This window comes from Herpailurus yagouaroundi, unplaced genomic scaffold, assembly GCF_014898765.1.
Source record: "Herpailurus yagouaroundi ecotype Mexico unplaced genomic scaffold, PumYag 77, whole genome shotgun sequence".
Classification (NCBI taxonomy): domain Eukaryota; kingdom Metazoa; phylum Chordata; class Mammalia; order Carnivora; family Felidae; genus Herpailurus; species Herpailurus yagouaroundi.
In genome coordinates, this window is record NW_024412388.1 from 84,839,146 (window position 1) to 84,859,066 (window position 19,921).

General features: G+C 35.8%; 1 protein-coding gene across 1 annotated transcript in view; it reads left to right on the top strand.

Moving 5' to 3' along the window:
* Positions 1-5,459: 5,459 nt before the first annotated feature.
* Positions 5,460-19,921, top strand: part of SNX7 (sorting nexin 7) — a 224,784-nt gene continuing 210,322 nt past the window's right edge. The window contains exons 1-2 of the mRNA XM_040471067.1: positions 5,460-5,587; positions 6,415-6,506. The gene's annotated coding sequence lies outside the window, so the exon portion shown is untranslated. The remainder of the gene's footprint in view (positions 5,588-6,414; positions 6,507-19,921) is intronic.

The window sequence follows — 19,921 nt, forward strand, 5'->3', positions numbered from 1 at the left end:
TAAATTAATCACCAATAAGTTCTCTCTAGTAATGGGAAAGACTTAACAATAATTATTTCTATTTTTTATTTTTATTTTTTATTAAGTTTTTTATTTTATTTCCAGTATCGTTAACATACAGTGTTATATTAGTTTCAGGTGTGCAATATAGTGATCAACAATTCTATACATTACTCAGTGTTCATCACGATAAGTGTATCCTTTATTGTTTTTATTTATTTTTTTAATTTTTTTTAATGTTTATTTATTTTTGAGACAGAGAGAGACAGAGCATGAATGGGGGAGGGGCAGAGAGAGAGGGAGACACAGAATCGGAAGCAGGCTCCAGGCTCCGAGCCGTCAGCCCAGAGCCTGACGCGGGGCTCGAACTCACGAACCATGAGATCGCGACCTGAGCCAAAGTCGGACGCTCAACCGACTGAGCCACCCAGGCTCCCCTCCTTTATTGTTTTTAATAAGAGGTATGGAATAAGGTTGAAATAGGATAATAAGACATGTCAACAGTAAAGAAAAAAACAAAGATGAAGGGGCAAAACTTCATATTTGAGTTCCAACCATGAGCCAGTCAATGTATTGGGCACACGTGTATGCTGTCCTTACACATCTTTCCCAGAATGCTATCAGATAATTAGTAGTATTTTTATCTTACAACTGAGAAAGTAGCCTTAGTGAAGTTATGTAATTTACCCAAACCTACCTGGCTATTGTGATGTAGAATTCAGATTTGAATCCAATGTCTTAGTCTCCAAAGTTCATTCTTATTCCTCCATAAAAAATGCTACCTCTAAGAGAGCAAATTTAAAGAAAGAAATTAGAATAACTAATATTTTAGCTAACTTGTATTAAGTGTTCATTTGCTGTACACCAAATGATAAGCACTTTGCTTACATTTAAAAATTTTTTCTTAACAATTCAGATTTGGGGGAACCTGGGTGGCTCTGTTGGTTGAGCATCTGACTTTTGATTTTGGCCCAGGTCATGATCCCAGGGTCGTGGGATGGAGCATGGAGCCTGCTTGGGATTTTCTCTCTCTCCCTCTGCCCCTCTCCCCTGCTTGCATGCTTTCTCTAATTTTAGTATATGTGCTGCTGAAGTGAGCATGCTCTCTCTCTCTAAAATACAATACAATACAATACAATACAATACAATACAATACAATACAATACAAAATTCAGATTTATATTCACTACATTTATCTCAAGTAAGACATGAGAAATGAACAAGTCCACTGGGATCCTTCTAAACCATACTATGTGTGATATGCCTATTCCCTATGTGCCCTCCATTCCATTTCTGTTTCATTTTTATCTATAGTTCTCACCATCTAGCATAAATTACTCATTTTGTTTGTTTTCTGTCTCTCATATCTAGAGTATAAGTTTCATGGGATGCCTGGGTGGCTCAGTCAGTTAAACGTCTGACTTCGGCTCAAGTCATGATCTCACAGTTGGTGAGTCTGAGCCCCACGTTGGGTTCTGTGCTGACAGCTTGGAGCCTGGAACCTGCTTCAGATTCTCTCTCTTTCTTTCTCCTTCTCTCTCTCTCTCTCTCTCTCTCTCTCTGTGTCCCTCCCCCGCTCATACTCCGTCTCTCTCTCTCTCTCAAAAATGAATAGACGTTAAAAAAAAAAATAAAGTATGAGCTTCATGAAGGTAGAAATGTTTATTTTATTGTTTGTTTGATTTCTAATTAATGCAACTCCCATCCTTGTTTATGTTTGTTCACTCTGAAAGCTATTTGAATCTCTTTAACTTTCATGTTCCAAACTTTGATGATGCTTTAGCTTTGGGGGTAGTGGGGTGATATTCAATGGTAGCATTCAATCTGATGATTTTGATCTTCACCTCTGGAGAATTTTCCTCTATTCTTTATTTGATAATCCCCGACACCACTCTCCATTTTCTCTTGTCTGCTTTTCTGGACCTCCCTTGGTCAAAGAGTTAACAGACTTTTTTCCCTTCTATGGTCCCTTTGTCATTTTCTCTTTCTCTCTGAGAGATTTGCTTAGCTTTATCTTCCACTCTCCTTTAAAAATTTTGGTTTGTCTATCTCCCTCATGTTTTCTGATTATTTTTTCATGGCTTCATGTTCATCTTTGATGGAAGTGGTATTTTACCATCCTGATGTCATAGTCCTTATTAAGTTTGTTTAAAATTTTTAGCTTTTCCTATCTCATCTCTGTTTTTTCAGAAATCCTTTTATTGTATGGTTTTTTTTCTTTCTTTTTTAGTATCCCTCATTCATTTGGAGGTTCTCTTCAAATATCTGATTATCTCTGGCTGTTCATTCTTATTTTATTTAAATTTTTTTTAAAAATATTTATTTTTGAGGGAGAGAGAGAGGGACAGAGCAAGAGGTAGAGAAAAAGAAGGAGAGAGAATGAATGGGGGAGAGGAGGACAGAGGATCCAAAGCAGGCTCCACACTGACAGTAGCAAACCCGAGTCGAAATCATGTCCTGAGCCAAACTCAACCAACCGAGACACCCAGGTGCCCCTGTTCATTCATATTTTAAAATGCAGCTCTTAAAAAGCTAATTAAGTCAAGGCTGGTCGGTCTCATCCTAGCATGACCAATTAGGCAGCAAACTGACCATTTAATTTAGTGCTAGTCCCACTTTACAATTTGTTAGAATTGGAAGATCCTTTCTCTTAGAAATTTTAGTTTCTTCAGAAGAGATTAAATGCCCACACTGTTTTTTCTGGAAGTAGAGACAGGTTGTCTTTCAGCATACAGACTTTTTACTCGGTCCCTAGATAGTACCCCATCCCTCTGCAATGCTTACCATCCTGTAATCCAGGCATCTTGATCTCATATCGAAGGAGACGCAGAAGCTATGTTAAGTAAAAAGACTGGGGGAGGTATTGAAGTTAAAGTGCCAGTACAGCAAAGGCATAAATGTCTAAAACAGCAAAGTATATTTGCAGAAAGGCAAGTAGTCTGGCTTGGTGGAGATCATAGTTATGTTTTCCAAACCTAGTGATCTGCATCTCAGGTTTCTGATTTTTGGCATATTTATGAAGCAAGTATTAAAACTTTCATGTGATTTTTTCCATATTTGCATATCATTTATATTAATTCCTTAGTATCATCATTAAATCACTCAGTTCACCTCTTAAATGAAATAAATGTATTTTGAAAGGAAATTCTATTTCACTGTCCTAAGTTTTTTTTAAAAAAATCACTTTTTGAAAATAAAAAGTAATACAATAAAACCAAAACAATAAATTATTTAGTTCTAGCTACATAACATTGACAGTTAAAAGGCTGTAAGGGGATATCCACAAGCTTTTGGTTCAAAGGAAATTAGTGTTAAAACAAAAATGAGGCTTTTCTCTTGAATTAGTCTCAGTATGTGAAAGAGAATTGAAAGAGTAGTATTTTCTTGCTATGTGGTTTCATCTTATTTAAGACCATGTTCATGTATTTTCCAAAGTCATTTCAAGTACTACCAGTGGGACACATTTCTCACTTTAGAAAAGCTGGCTTACAGAATTTTGGTGGTGGAGATAATAACAAACAAGAGGGAAGACTTCAAATATTTAAGGCCTATGGGGCCCAGCCTACACAACTGTTAAAATGTAGTACAGATTCCTTACACTATAAAAAACAGTTAGGAAATGCGTCAGGACTTAAAGGAGAACAGGGCTGTTAAGGCAAAGAGAGAAGCAGTTGATACAAGAGAAAGTGCTTTGGCAAAATATATTATAGATGCTCAAAAAATGCTTGTTTCATGGTCCACTAAGTCAGGGGTCAAAAAGAACACAAGTGTTAGACAGTAAGGAAAGAGTCTTTGGAAGAAGTAAGAAATCTGTTTAATAAAGAGGGCATGAGTTATTGATTAGATTGAATTAGCACTGTTTCCCTCTAAAGTCTGTTCTTTCCCTCTTTCCTCTTTCGAGGAACGGCACTACTTCTTGGACGTGAATTTCTCTGGTTACAGAACTGGAAGTGGTTATGAGTTTCTGTAGCAGTAGATTTGTTGCTACCTTCCAGGCAGTTGCCTGGATCTTGTAACTGATCATGTTCCTCTTACTGAATAACCTACTAAACATCTTGTCCTAATTGATTTGTGGCCCATCTCTAACAAGTTTATAGGTGTTCATTAAATTTGTTCCATGTACTCATGCCACTTCTGATTTTATTTTATTAAAAGACCATATTTTTCTATTTGGATCTTTTTATTTTTCTTTTCCTTTTCCTTTAAAAATTTTTTTCCACTGATATTTAATCATCTTAATTATGAATCTTTGTAAGCCACCTTAAACATTTTTGAAAGATTGTGTGTTAGTATACAAGATAAACAGACTTCAAATTCCATTCAGTTACCCAAATCAGAGACTGTAGTCAGTTTTATTATCAACTTTTTTCTATATCTCCATATCTAATCAAACAATAAATGTTACCTGTTCTATTCTCAACATCTTTCCAATCTTTTTTACATCAATTCACAGTTGCTGCTTTCATTATGCATTCAGGTTTCTTAAATAAGTCAATTGCAGAGCTTTCTAACTGGTCAGATGGACTCCAGTGCCTTCTGATCTAAGCTTTTCTTTGTAGAGCTTCCAGAATGGACATTTACACCACAAATAACACAACAAACAAAAACCACAATTCATTAATATGTTACTCTCCTGCTGAGTGTCACTTCAGTGGCACTCCAGCTTTCAGAATCAAGTCCAGCCTCTTCCCCAGAGCATATGTATGACACCTAACAATTTGCCTTGCATCTTTTGCTGACCCCTCCTTCAAACTTCTCCAGCTTCATCTCTCATAATGAACCTCTTAAATGCTATGGTTTAGATCCACTGACTTTTTTGTGATTTTCTACCATACTGTGTGGTCTCAACTCTCTCTGGTTGAAATACTCTTTCAAAACTGTGTAGTGCCAGAACAAATGGTCCTTCAATTAATAAAGTGTCAGATGGCTTTTTTTTTCCTTTCCTTTTCCTTTTTTTTAAAGAGAGAGAGAGAGAGTGCAAGCAGGGGAGAGAGGCAGAAGGAGAGTGAGAATCTTAAGTAGGCTCCAGACTCAGCACAGAACCCAACGTGGGGCTTGATCCCATGAGCCTGGGTTCATGCCTTGAGCCCAAATCAAGAGTCAGTCACTCAACTGACTGAGCTAGCAAGGCACCCCTCGGATAGCTATTTTTTACTTAATGAATATTGGCCAGTAGCCCAACTCTATGAGCAAAGCCATGTTAGGAGGTAGATGTCAAAATGATGGATGATCTTGTCCAGAGTTGCTAAAGGAACTAAGAACAGACAAGTCTCAACTCCACATTGCATAAGACAATAAACTTATTGTAAATTCAGTCACCATCTTCTATCACCATCTACCATCATGCATTTTAGATTATTGGCGATGGCCTAGTGATTATATGAACAATGCAAGTCATTGAAATTTGTGGTCAACTGGATACCATGACTCTCAAGATGCTTTTCTTCTTTTTTATAAAGGTAAAGTAAGAAATCTTAATTTATGACAGTCTCTGCAATCCTTCACTTCTTGAAAGAATCTGTACATAGTGGGCACTTATGTACCCCAATCTGAGGAGATACACCCACCTGATCTCAAAAGATACAAGGTATGTTTTTTATAGAATGAAACTCAAAATTTTATGTTACAAAAGTCTGTATTTTAAAATTCTTTGTTATAACTTTTATAATAACATAAATTATTAATATCCAATTGCATCTTTGCTTTCTGGCATGGAAGAACAACTTTAAATTTCCTTGAGAGAATATATAGATTCTTAAACACAGCAATATCAATGGCAATAAGGGGAACAGTAATTACTTGGAATCAAGAAACTGCTCCTTCAATAGAGGAGCGGATGTTAGATTTAAGCGATGGACTCCATTTGAGAAAAGTGTACCCATTAAAAAATCAATACTTCTAGCTCTAGAGGGTCAGAGCAAATGTTTTCAGATCCTGCCAAAAAATGAAAAAAAAAAAAAAAAAAGGACTTGGGAGCATTTCACCTGGCCAACATTTTAAGCTTAAGTTTTGTCAGATTTTTCCATTTAAGAAGATGTAAAACAAAACCTCTAAGTATTGATGGACAAAGGATTTGCAGAATCAAAGTATCAAAAAAGTAGTATCTATACAAATGAGCTGTACAATCATACTTATGAAAGAACTGCCTAAGTCAGAAGGCAGGATGCATATCGTCTTCTTATGCTAAAAACGAAATAAGAAAATGTGAACTTAGCTTCTCTAATAATACAAGTTGAATGAGTCTTAAAAATGATTGGCACTGATTTTATGTGTTCGGAGTTTTTGAGGGGATTTGCAAAAATTTTAGTCTTGCCATTTTGAGGGTAATATTCAACTGCTAGAGGTTTATCTATCATCCCAGTGGCATATTTGATAATTTGGTTCAAAATCAATGACAGTCACCATTCCCCACAGGGCTTCAGTGTTTCTCTTTGGAATCTACAGGAAGTGAAGGCAAGAACAAACAACAAATTTTATTTGGGATCCCCAGCTGAGATAATTCTGTGGTAAGCTAAAGAATGAAAAGTCCAATTCTTCTAAGGCTCAATCAAAATATCTTGACTTTAAAACCAGGGAATCATCAATGAAAATAACACATTTGGAATCAGTTAAATGTGTTCATTTTTTTTGCCTGTCAGCTCACCATATATCAACACAGATCTACCCCCTCACAATAAACTAGAAGGGAACTTGCTACATTCTCCCATATCACTATTTTATGACTTACAGGAAATAAACAAGTAGAACACATATGTGAACTCTGCTTAAAAAGGTGAGTCACAGAGACAAGGTAATGTGAGAGAATTACATGGAATTTCCCCTAGGGTGCAGGATTATTTTATTCTGATTGGACACCTGCACAATTTATTTGTTCATGAAATATGAAAGGGATTATTAGCAAAACTAATGATATCTTTTGCTTGTAAGTTAAAAAAAAACCTGAAAGTAACTCTGATGTTTTTATTCTATGAAACAATTAGACTAGCTAAGAGGAACAAAGGAAAATGCTGGGTAGGTGTGGCTATTTCAGCTGCATGCAAAAAACCTCATTCAATCTGTGCATTTAATTTCTACTCTAAAATAACCTAAGAGATTCAGGGCTTTCAATTCTTTTTTATTTTTCTTTTTCCATATCCTTTTATAGATACTTATAGACATCTAACAAATTTATATCCTTTCAAACATTGTTTTCTTTTTGCAGGGGAATTTTTTTCTAAGCAACTAGTAAATATTAGGTCAAATCCTAACATCAATTTGATTCCTGATTTGGGTCAATTTTGTAAGTCACCTTTGTATTTCTCCTTGACTTTGCTTATCTTTCCTTGAGCTTTTCTGTCTAAATCATTCTTTCTTAGATTGCTTTCCAATAAAGAGAGCTCTGTATCATTCTGTTGATATAAAGGGCTACATTTTGAAGACAGCAAAATGGCAGTTAGATATTGATTTGTTGATACACTGGAACTTTACTACCACATATCCTACTAATCTTAGACTTCTGGGACATGATGGATTCCAAATTTGATGATGCTGTTGTTTTGAACTATTCAAAAAGTAACACCGTAAGAGGCAAAGAGTCTTATAGGGTAAATGCACAGATGGGACCTCAAATCATCCACTCAAATCCCTCAGGTCTACAAATGAAGCAATGAACCAAGAGACATTAAGTTACGCACCTAAGAATGCACATTTACTAAGTAGCACTAGCAGCACTTGAAATTGGGCTTTGTGATTTCCTCTCTAGGGAGGAAATACCACCAATAACTTACCTATGCTAAATATGGGCATGTGTTAGTACTCTAATATACTTCCTTTATAAGAGTTAATCACTCATTTGCATTTAGTTAAGTAGTTCTTCATTTACTAAAAGTAAAACTGATAGAGTATAGAAAATTAAATATTTGTATTTCCAGTAACATCTGGAATCCCTATGTATTGAAGTCTAAGAACTATCTCAATTAAAAAAAATAATAGTTTTATATTTTGTTCAGTGTTTTTTTATAATTGTTCTCATGTAGACCCCAAAACTACTCTATGAAGAAGGTATAAATAGTATCCCTATATAATATATGAGCAAATTGAGGCTTAAAAAGGTTAAGTAACTCACCCAAGACCACACAGCTATTAAAACTGTAGCCACTGGGGAGCCTGAGTGGCTCAGTCAGTTAAGTATTCAACTCTTGATTTTGGCTCAGGTTATGATCTCACATGTTTGTGAGTTTGAGCTCCGCATCGTGCTGTGTCCTGACAGTGTAGAGTCTGCTTGAGATTCTTTCTGTCCCTCTCTCGGTGCCTCTCCCCTGCTGACACACACACACACACACACACACACACACTCTCTCTCTCTCTCTCTCTCTCTCTCTCTCTCTCTCTATTTCTCTTTCCCTCAAAAAAAATTTGTGGAGCCACTTAGAAGAGATAGAAATTAGGTTCTGCATAATAGAGTTTTCCCATTGCCTTTAGTTTGGGGACCATTGTTCAGGAACCACAATAATTTTATCTCTTGAAGAATTACTCCTTACTCCTAAGCTGTATTCCATGTTATGGCCTTGGCCTACATATCTCAGGGCCTATATGTATAGCTGAGCACCATGGGTTCTGCCCAATGTCATTGAGAGCCACTGGCATAGAAGGCATTGCAACTGATATCTCCTACAGACATCAATTGCAGAAGACTTTGCATAGAAGCATGGAAATAGAAATACAATACCATTACTAAATTTATTATAGGGAAGTTGTTGAGGAGCTCATTTATACAATGAAATTGCCCCTTTTGTGAAAAATTTTTTGAGACAAGTAGTTACCTAAATACTGGGAAAATCTTTTCTAAAGAATAAGTTCCAGGGCACCTGGGTGGCTCAGTTGGTTAAACATCCAACTTCAGCTCAGGTCATGATCTCGTGATTTGTGAGGCCGCATGTCAGACTCTGTGCTGACAGCTCAGAGCCTGCAGTCTGCTTTGGATTATGTGTCTCCTTCTCTCTCTGCCCCTCCCCACTTGCACTCTGTCTCTCCCTTTCAAAAATAAATAAACATTTTTAAAAATTTAAAAAACAAAAGAATAAGTTCCTATTTCCCTCATGGAAAATTTAGATTAGTGTTCACTATTTATATTTTGACTACCATGAAGTTCAGCTTTAGGATGACAGCTAGGACATTGACAGACTAAATTTTTTCTTAACCTAATTTTTTATTCTATTTTTGTATTTCCTAGCTTCTCCTGTGTTTTATTTTATACCTTCTCACTAACTTGAATATGAATATTTGGTGCACCTATAATAGAAGACTGTAATTACAAGGCCAAGTTTTGCTACAAAGAGAATATATAAAACTGGCTATCATTTTCAAGAATTATGCTGTGTAAATCTCATTCCCATTGCTAACAGGGACCCCCCCTTTTGTAAGTCTCAGCAACATTAAAAAAACCCATTTGAAAGTTACAATTATAATGTTACAACTTAAAGAAGAAATCTTAATGGAAAGGAGTTTTAAAAAATGGTAATGGAGTGACGCTTGGGTGGCTCAGTCGGTTAAGAATCCAACTTCAGCTCAGGTCATGATCTCACAGTTTGTGAGTTCAAGCCCTGCACCAGGTTCTGTGCTGACAGCTCAGAGCCTAGAGCCTGCTTCGGATTCTGTGTCTCCCCCCTCTCTCTGTCCCTCCCCAACTCACACTCTGTCTCTGTCTCTGTCTTTCTCAAAAATAAACATTAAAAAAATTAAAAAAAAAAAAGAAATGGTAATGGAAATGAGAAAACTCATGGTAATGGAAAATGGTAATGGAAATGATGAAAGCATTATTATCAAAACTTGCAGGATATAGATAAGCATCTCTTAGAAGAAGTAGTATTAAATGCATTTATTACAAAAAAGGATTTTTTTTTAATGAGGAAAGGATTCCATTCAGTAAACTAGAGAGTAAAACTAAAGACAATAGAAACAATAAAATTGTGGTGCAAAATCTCAAAATAACAAATAGAGATAATAGAAAACTTTTTGATTTTGTGAAATAGAAATAATTATGAAACAAAATGACTCTCAGAAATGTCTGATTAAAATAAAGAACAGAGAAGTTCTGTTTTTTCAAAAAGTACAAATAAACAGGACAGTAGTAAAATGTAATGGTTAGTAACACAGGCAATACAGCCTCTAAGGCCTAGGAACAGAGCAAAACTAAGACTCATGTTAAACCAGCAAAACAGAAAACCTTCCTTGTGACCACAGTTAGGCTTTCAAAATTGGAGTAACAAAAGACAGTAGTCTACTACTAGGGAGAAGCAAGACCTTGGAGAAACCCCCTACTCCACCCCTTCCCATGATTCAGATGTATAGGGATGCATAAATACTGAGGGTAGAGCACAGACATTGAGGAAAATCCACCAGCACTCCAGCCCGCTCCCTAAGTACAAGGTATTGTTAGACTAACATGAAGTCTGTGGTGCATTGTAGATAACCATGGCAGTACCAAAATCAAACTCATTTTCATGACTACATTTACTCATTCCCCCACACTAACTGACAGAAGAAGAATGTCCATTTATAATCATAAATGGTATTTACATTGTCTTTACTGTTCTGCTTATGATATGTGTCATTACATTTTTAAATTTTTAATTAGTTATGAGACACACTGAAAAGGAAGATAAAACAACTCATTGTCAAGACACAAAGCAGCCAACAGACTGAGACTCAGGAAAGCCACATGCTAGCATCAGGAAGCAGGGTATTCAAGTTAGTATAACTCTTATAATAAACATTTTATGGAAATGTGGACAACATGTATAAACAGGTATGGAATTTGGCACAGAAATAGAAACCAAACAAAGAAACAAACAAAACAGATCAAATGGAATGTCTACACATTAAACACACAGCATTAGAGATGAGGAACTTCTTTGACAGATCCCTCAATAGAATGGAAATGGTTGAGGAAAGAATCAGAGAACTTTAACAAAGGTCAGTAGGAATTATTCATTGTGTAAAAAACCAATAAAAAGCATTCAAGAGTTGTGGGACCATATTTAACAAATGTGTACCTCAAGTCCCGAAAGAAGAAGAGAGAAATTAGGGCAGAAGAAATATGTAGGGGCGCCTGGGTGGTCAGTCGGTTAAGCGTCCAACTTCGGCTCAGGTCATGATCTCGCGGTGCGTGAGTTCGAGCCCCGCGTCGGGCTCTGTGCTGACTGCTCAGAGCCTGGAGCCTGTTTCAGATTCTGTGTCTCCCTGTCTCTCTGTCCCTCCCCTATTCATGCTCTGTCTCTCTCTGTCTCAAAAATAAATAAACGTTAAAAAATTTTTTTAATAAAAAAAATTTTTAAAAATAAAAAATAAAAAAAATATATGTAAACAGGTAATAGTCACAAATTTTTCTGAAATAGGAAAATAGCACAAACAGCATATCCTGGAATCTCAGAGAAACCCAAACAGTATAAATAATTTTTGAATCCCCAAATTAATACATATTCAAATTGTTAAAAGAGAAAAAACAATAAAGATAATGAGAAAATGTGAAGCCTGGCGGTTGGAGGGGGGCGAGGAGACACATTACAGAGAGGAACAAAAATTAAAATCACAACAGACCTTATTAGAAACTATACAAGCCACAAGACAATGTCATCTTTAAACTACTAAAAGAAAGACAGGAAGAAAAGAAACCTGTCAGCCCAGAATTGTATATCCAGTAAAAATAAAGATTTTGTATTATACACAAGAGATAATAGAATTTACTACCAGCATTTATACACTTTAGGGAATGTTAAATTGAGTCCTTCAGGCAGAAATTTGGAAATATATAAAAAAATGAAAAGCTTTAGAAATAGTAGAAATTATGATCAATATAAAGAAATACATTTAAATGTTGTAATCTAAAATTACCTAAAGTGAAAAACAAAACAAAACAAAAAAACACTAACAGTATTTTTAAATTCATAACATAGGTAAAATAAAATGTATGGCTATAATAACACAACAGAAAGGAAAGAGGAATTGAAAGTATACTGTTAAAAGTTTCGTACAGGATAAACAAAGTGATATTTAAAATTTGAAGTTAGATTGCAATACATTAAGGATGCATACTCTAAACTCTGGGACAACCACTAAAAACAAAATTAGAGAAAGTAGTTTAACTAATAAAACAATTGTGGAGATAGAGTATAATCATAGGAAATACTCAACTAATAAAAAAACACAAAAAGATGACAAGAGAAACAAACAGGCCTCACAAGAAATGTTAAAAAGACTTCTTGAAGCTGAAACAGAAGGGCAGTAATTCGTACAGGAAAACATAAGGAAGTATTAATTTCACTGGTAAAGGTAGATGTATCATAAAATCCAGAATAATCTAATGTTGCAAAATTTGTGGGTTAATCACTTAGAAAGCTAGTATGAAGGTTAAGAGACAAAAGTAGTAAAAATAGCTGTATCTACAATAATCTGTTAATGGGTACACAAGGTAAAAAAGTTGTAAATTTGACATCAAAAACATAAAGTGTGGTGGGGGGATAAAAATGTAGAACTTTAGAATGTGTTCATACTTGTTACCAACTTAGACTGCTATAAGTATAAGTTGTTTTATGAAAGTCTTTTTTTTTTAAATTTTTTTTAACGTTTATTCATTTTGAGACAGAGAGAGACAGAGCATGAACAGGGAAGGGGCAGAGAGAGAGGGAGACACAGAATCTGAAACAGGCTCCAGGCTCTGAGCAGTCAGCACAGAGCCCAACGCGGGGCTTGAACTCACGGACCGCGAGATCATGACCTGAGCCAAAGTCGGACGCTTAACCGACCAAGCCACCCAGGCACCCCTATGTAAGTCTTATAATAACCACAAAGTAAAAACCTATAGTAGATACAGAAAAGATAAAGGGGAAGAAAAAATAACAGATAAGAAAAATAGAAAAAAAAAACCTAAAAGTGTTGATTTAAATCTAACAATAACAATAGTTACATTGACTGTAAATGGCCTAATAAGCACTCCAATTAAAAGGCAGAGGTGCAAGAACCTAATTTTAAATATAAAAATAGTGATATGTTAAGAATAAAAGAATGGAAAAAGAAGACATACCTTGTAAAATTTAGTCAAAATAAAAATTCATCGGTTACATTAATATCAGACAAAGTGGACTTCAAAACAAGGTTACCAAAAATAGAAAGATTACATAATTGTTAACTGTTATCATTGCTAATAGTAAAAGAATTAATTCATTAAGAAGGTACAATAATGCTAAAGGTATATGCATCTAACAACAGAACTTCTGGAAATACATGAATCAAAACCGACCAAGCTGAAAGTAGAAATTGACGAATCTACAATTATGGTTGGAAATATTGGACATCTCTCTCTCAGCAATTGGTAGGATAGATGTCCCAGATATCAATAAGGATATAGAAGAATTGAGCAATACCATCAACCATCTTGACCTAATTAGCATAATAGAACACTATACTGTACAAAAACTGGCTACATATGCTTTTCAAGTACATAGAGACATTTTTCAAAACAGAAGATATTGGACCATAAAACAGACTTCAGGTCTGTTTCAGGTTGTGACTTAACAGTTCATGAGATCAAGCCCCAAGTCAGGCTTTGTGCTGACAGGGCAAAGCCTGTTTGGGATCCTCTCTCCCTCTCTCTCTGCCCCTCTCCCACTCCTGATCTCTCTCTCTCTCTCTCTCTCTCTCTCTCTCCCTCTCTTTCTCTCACTTTCAAAATAAATAAACTTTAAAATAAAAATAAAAACAGTTTGTAGATTTATGAAGTTAAAAACAATATGAATCATCAATCCGCAAAATAAGTGTTAAGTCAAATGAAAACATATTTTCATATGAAAAACCTGTATGAGCATAATTATGGTGGCTTTATTCAGTCATCAAAAACTTGAAACAGCCTAAATGTGCATCAACTGGAGAATAAACATATGCAAATTCATACAATGGAAGCCTACTGAGTAACAAAAAGGAATAAAGTATTGATACATGCAACAAAATGGGTAAATCTCAAAAGCATTATGATCTGTAAAAGAAACTATACTCAAGTGTTCTATATATTTTATTATTCCATTTATATGATATCCTGGAAAAGGAATGTCTGTAAGGATAGAAAACAATCAGTCATTAGGTGTGCCTAAGTGGCTCAGTCGGTTAAGCATCTGACTTCAGCTCAAGTCATGATTTCATGGTCTGTGAGTTCGAGCCCCTTGTTGGGCTCTGTGCTGACAGCTCAGAGCCTAGAGCCTGCTTCAGATTCTGTGTGTGTCTCTCTCTGTGCCCCCCCAACTCATGCTGTCTCTCTCTCTCTCTCTCTCTCTCTCTCTCAATAATAAATAAATATTTTTAAAAAAGAAAGAAAGAAAACAAATCAGTCATTGTCAAGGACTATAAAGCAGGGAAGGGATTGACAACAAAGTGTCACAAGTGAACTTTTTGGAGCAATTAAATGTTATATTTCTTGATTATAATAGTAGAACCATTTTTGCATTTTTCAATATATTCATTGAAACTATACAACCAAGAAGGGTGAATTTTATTAAGTGTAAATTGAACTTTTTAATAAATTTTACTATAAAAAAGAAACTCCAGTCTTTAAAATGAGATTTAAGACAAAAATATATCAAACCATTCAGTATAGTAACATTCTCATCTCATTAAATTCAGAAAGAGTATTTACTAAAATTCAAATCCCTTTTATTTCATCAAAAGACATACAATGTATAGATATTTACTAGCATCTTAGTTTACATTTCCTTTGAAGAATCCTGAGACAGATATTTTAGTAGAAATCTGTTGTTTAGTAGATGACCTCAGAAAACACCAGTAGAGGAGTAGGGAAGTATGACAGAGAAGGAAGCAAGCCAGTAAATTATGCATTATCAAGAAAGTTTCTGCTGTAGGCAGCTTGAACTGAATTTCACCAGGAAATTCTAGGAAGCATGACAGAATAGCCATCTCAAAGCCAGCCCACTTAAGGAGCAAGAGATCAGGATATTTATCCAACAATCCCTATCAGTCATTGGTAGAAGGTTGCTCCTAGATGTTTTCAATGTCCAGTGATCCTGACTTGCCATAAACACTGGAAAAAGAGAGAAAGTCCTTAGACAAAAGGATGTATATGCTGGAAGCTGGAAGTACTGCTGATGTGACTAGAAATTATAAGACCCAAAGATATAAACAAGACAGGTCTACCACATTTAAAAAACTAGGAGAAGAGAACATTTCTACAACTTGAAAAACATACAGCCAATATTATTCCTATTGGTGAAATTTTGGAAGCAGGTTCCTTAAATTAAAAATAAGACAAAAATATCTACTATCACTGATGCAAATCAATATTATATTGGTAGACCTTATTGATGCAATAAAAACTGGATAAAGAGATAAGTGACATAAGGACTGGGAAGGAAAGGATGAGATCACCATTATTTGAAGATTTTATATATATATATATGTATATATATACATATATATATACACACACACACATATATACATATACGTATATGTATATATGTATATATATATATGTATTTCTACATAGTGAATGCTAGTAAAGTCATAGACAAACTATGAAATAACATTAAGAGAGCTCAGTATGATTTCTGAACATAGATCAGTATATGAAAGCAAGTATTCCTATATACTAGCAATAACCTAAGAGAAAATGTAATATAAACATAGATCATGTACTAACTAGCAATAACAACTATAAACTAACTAGGAAAAAATAATAACATTATAAAGAAAGTTATAAAATTTTACTAAATAATATTTAAAAATCTAAATAACTTGAATGAAACATTTTTTATGAATGTGAAGATTCAATACTGTAAAGACGTCAGTTCGCTCAAATTAATTAATAAATTCAGTGCCATACCAATGGAAATTCAAAATATAATTCTAGGGAACCGAAAAAATCATTCTAAAACTTACATAAAATTATAAAGTTCTGAAAGGACTGTAGAAAAAGATCTTATATATCAAGATACATTACAAAATTACAAGCATTAAAACAGTGTATTTTTGGCACAACAGTAGGTAGGTATATCAATAGAAGAGAATAGAGAACCCAGAAAGATACACAACCCTTGCAAAACCTGTTCTAAGACAAATGGGACATTTCAAATTAATTAAGAATAGACTATATTCCATTAAAAGCATTGGCCCAATTGGCTTTTTTCTACGGAAAAATAGTGAAATCATAGCATTACTTCCAGTACGCAGAGAAATAATTTCCAGTTGGATTAAAAAGCTAAATATAAGAAAATTTTAAATAACTGAAAAAATATGGTTAATTTTATGCACCTAAAATAGGAAGCTTTCCTTAACTAAAGTAGCAAAAACTAAATTATAAAATAAGTATTCCTTAAATTTGACATACAAATTATTTTTTGTATAAAGCATAGGCACTATAATATTTTATAAAGAACAGAATGGGAAATATCCCAACTCATTTACCAAGCATGTAAGTCAGATGGCTGATACATAGAACAGATTAGATAGGTAGATAGACAGATAATAATAATAATGATAGATAGTTGGATAGATAGATAGATAGATAGATAGATAGATAGATAGATAGATGATAGATGATGACAGATAGATAGATGATACATAGATAGATGATAGATAGATAATTTCTTTAAGAATTCCCACTAGAATTCAGTTAACCACTTTCTCTACATCTAGAAGACTTAAGTTACATATGCCATTCACAGACACCTGGAGGACTCAGAGGTTAAGCATCTGACTCTTGATTTTGGCCGAGGTCATGATCTTACAGTTTCATGAGTTTGAGTTCCATGTCAGACTCCTCACTGATGGTGCACAGCCTGCTTGAGATTCTCCCTCTCTCTCTGCCTCTGTCCCTCCCCCGTTTGCACTCTCTCGGTCTGTCTCAAAATAAATGAACTTAAAAAAAAAAAAACTTAAAAAATTATATATACCATCCAAAACAAAAACACTCTTCAAATTGTGCATTCAGGCCCCAGAAACATAATCCAGATACTCACTGTTACTTTACTTGTGCTAACTTTTTTTAATGTTTATTTATTTATTGAGAGACAGAGGGGGGGGGGGGAGAGAGAGAGAGAGAGAGAGAGCGAGCTTGCAGGGAAGGGGCAGAGAGAGAGAGGTAGAAAATCCCAAGCAGGCTCCACACTCAGCACAGAGCCCGACATGGGGCTCAACCTCATGACTGTGAGATTATGACCTGAGCTGAAATCAAGACTCAGACACTTAACCAACTGAACCACCCAGGCACTCCATGATTCCTAAGTAGTCACCTAATAATATTTTTCTGTTTTCAGTTTTCAAGATATTGTGCAGTTCAATATTCTACTTCCAGTCAAGATGGAGTAATAGGGACTAGATTTCCCCCCATTTGAAACAAATAACAGACAATGCATATAAAACAAGGGTTTACACCATACAACAAAGGCTAATGATCTCCAAGACATGGGGAACAGAAGAGATGAGCCCCACAATTGCTACAGCTTTACTGCTTTGAATTTCTGGGAGACAGTGCTAGAAGAGGGAATGGAGACAGAGTCAGTTGACTCCCTGAGCTGAGGAGATAGAGCTGAAGCTTGGAAGCACTAAGGCAGCTGGAACTGTGGGGCAGAATGACAGACAAATGAGCACTGCACAGATAGGGAACACAGGACATCTACAGATGGTCCCACAGCGAGTTCTGTGGACTATAGATCAATAAGTACACATGAGGAAACACCCACAAGGCTGGGGAGAGAATTATCTGAAAGGAGTAGAGGGAACAATGCCCAGCTCTTACACTGCTTTGCCCCCAACCCAATTTCAGCTAACTGTTCTCTTGTCTTTACCAATAACTGTAGTCCTTCCATAACCCCATTTTTTTTTTCAACGTTTATTTATTTTTGGGACAGAGACAGAGCATGAACGGGGGAGGGGCAGAGAGAGAGAGGGAGACACAGAATCAGAAACAGGCTCCAGGCTCTGAGCCATCAGCCCAGAGCCTGACGCGGGGCTCGAACTCCCGGACTGCGAGATCGTGACCTGGTTGAAGTCGGACGCTTAACCGACTGCGCCACCCAGGCGCCCCCATAACCCCATTTTAAACCTTTCCATTCTCTAGCCACCACCTGTTACCTCTGGACTTACTCTCTTAGTATGTTGACCGCAGCAGTATCACAGGGAAAAATAAGAAAACTTTGGCAAATCACTAAATTAATATCACCAAAACAGAGAAGATTTATTTCATTTCTAGCACAAAAGAGATGCTATGATAAAGGGACACCCAAAAAATACTTTGAAGCTAAAAATACGATAACCAAAATTTTTAAATTCCATGGAATGGCAAAAAACACCTTCAAAAAAGTACAACTAAGAAATACACTTTGTCAGGCACCATTTCTCTGAAAGCTAGTGAAGAATGTCATCTAGAAAAAAAAGGCAACAATCCATAAGGAGGAGACTATAGGATCCAGGAAACAGGGGTCTAAAGCAGAAGAGTAGGAAAAGAAGTCCCCAAAGGGATATCTGTGCAATAGATGAATCCTGTCCAGAACAGAGAATAAATAGAAGAGTCTAGAGGACATTCTCCACAAAGAAAGTGCGTGTGTGTGTGTGTGTAAGGAGAGAGAGAGGTTAGCTGTATGAGCATTTGGAAAGCCATAGGAATTTGTTGGTTCTATTGGAAAGAATTAGCAACACAGGCTTAAAGTAAATGAAATGAAAAAGCAAGAGAATTATTTATTCCAGGCATGTGGAAGATAAAGAAGATTGTACTAGAAAGTAAACAATCATGATATGCTACTTGGCTCTGCCATGAATAATATCCATATGAACATGAGGTAAGCACCGCCGATTGACTTAAATGTTGTGATACAGCTATTTTTAAAAAGACGCAGAGGAGAATCAATGGGGGATAGGAGAACGAGTATAAAATAAAGCAAATGATATATTAAAAATTAAGCCAAGTGACAGCAACAGAAGTGTATTATATACAAATACAAGGAAAAAATTAGAAATAGTTGAAAAATTATTGTTTCTGAGGAGAAAGACTGAAGGATAAAACAGAGAGAGAGCTTTTAATCCGAACAGAGGATCCAAAGCTGGGTTTGCACTGACAGCAGTGAGCCCGATGAGGGGCTCAAACTCACGAACTGTGAGATCATGACCTGTTTTCTGAAGTCAGACACTCAACCAACTGAGCCACCCAGGCACCCCTGTGGCTTTCCGTTTTTTAATCAAAATTGTTTTAGTTATCTTTATGAGAGTTATATGTATGTTTTCTCTCCAACAGACAAAAGACAGATATTCTCCTTCATACTGATGGCATGGACTATTTCTATTAAATGAAACATTTTTAGAAATTGCTGTAGGTGTTGACCAAATGTGCAGCCCATTCTCTCTTGTACCAGCTTCTGTTTCAGCTTTGCAAAAAGTTTCGCTAATTGTGGCAACTGCCTTCCCCAGGGTGCCACTGATTAGCTGGTGTGCACTGAGTGTTATTGCTGCTGCTGATTGTCTCCTCTTGGCCAACTCAGCTGATACTCCGTGTTTGACTACAGTCTTAGCAAATGCCTCTTTTCTGGAAATTTTATGGTGCCATGCTGGCATGCAGAACCTTACTGACCCTAATTAAGGACAAACCCAAAGTTGAAATGTGATGTGTTTTAAAGATACTGAGAAGCCAGTAGGCCTGAGTTCAAATGTCTGATTGCCCTCTGAGCTATTCTGATCTTGAATTCAGCATGGAACATTACTTAACTCAAAGAACATGTGTTTAATCCTCTTTCTGTGAATGATTACTGACTTCCCTCTCTGTATCAGCTGTCTGGTTCTCCTCCAGAGCTCTGGGCCACTCTAGCGTTTGTCCTATGTCACCATTTGAAAGCAACCACAATGACTCTGCTGCAACTTCTTTAGTCTGTAACTTATCTTCTCCTTCATT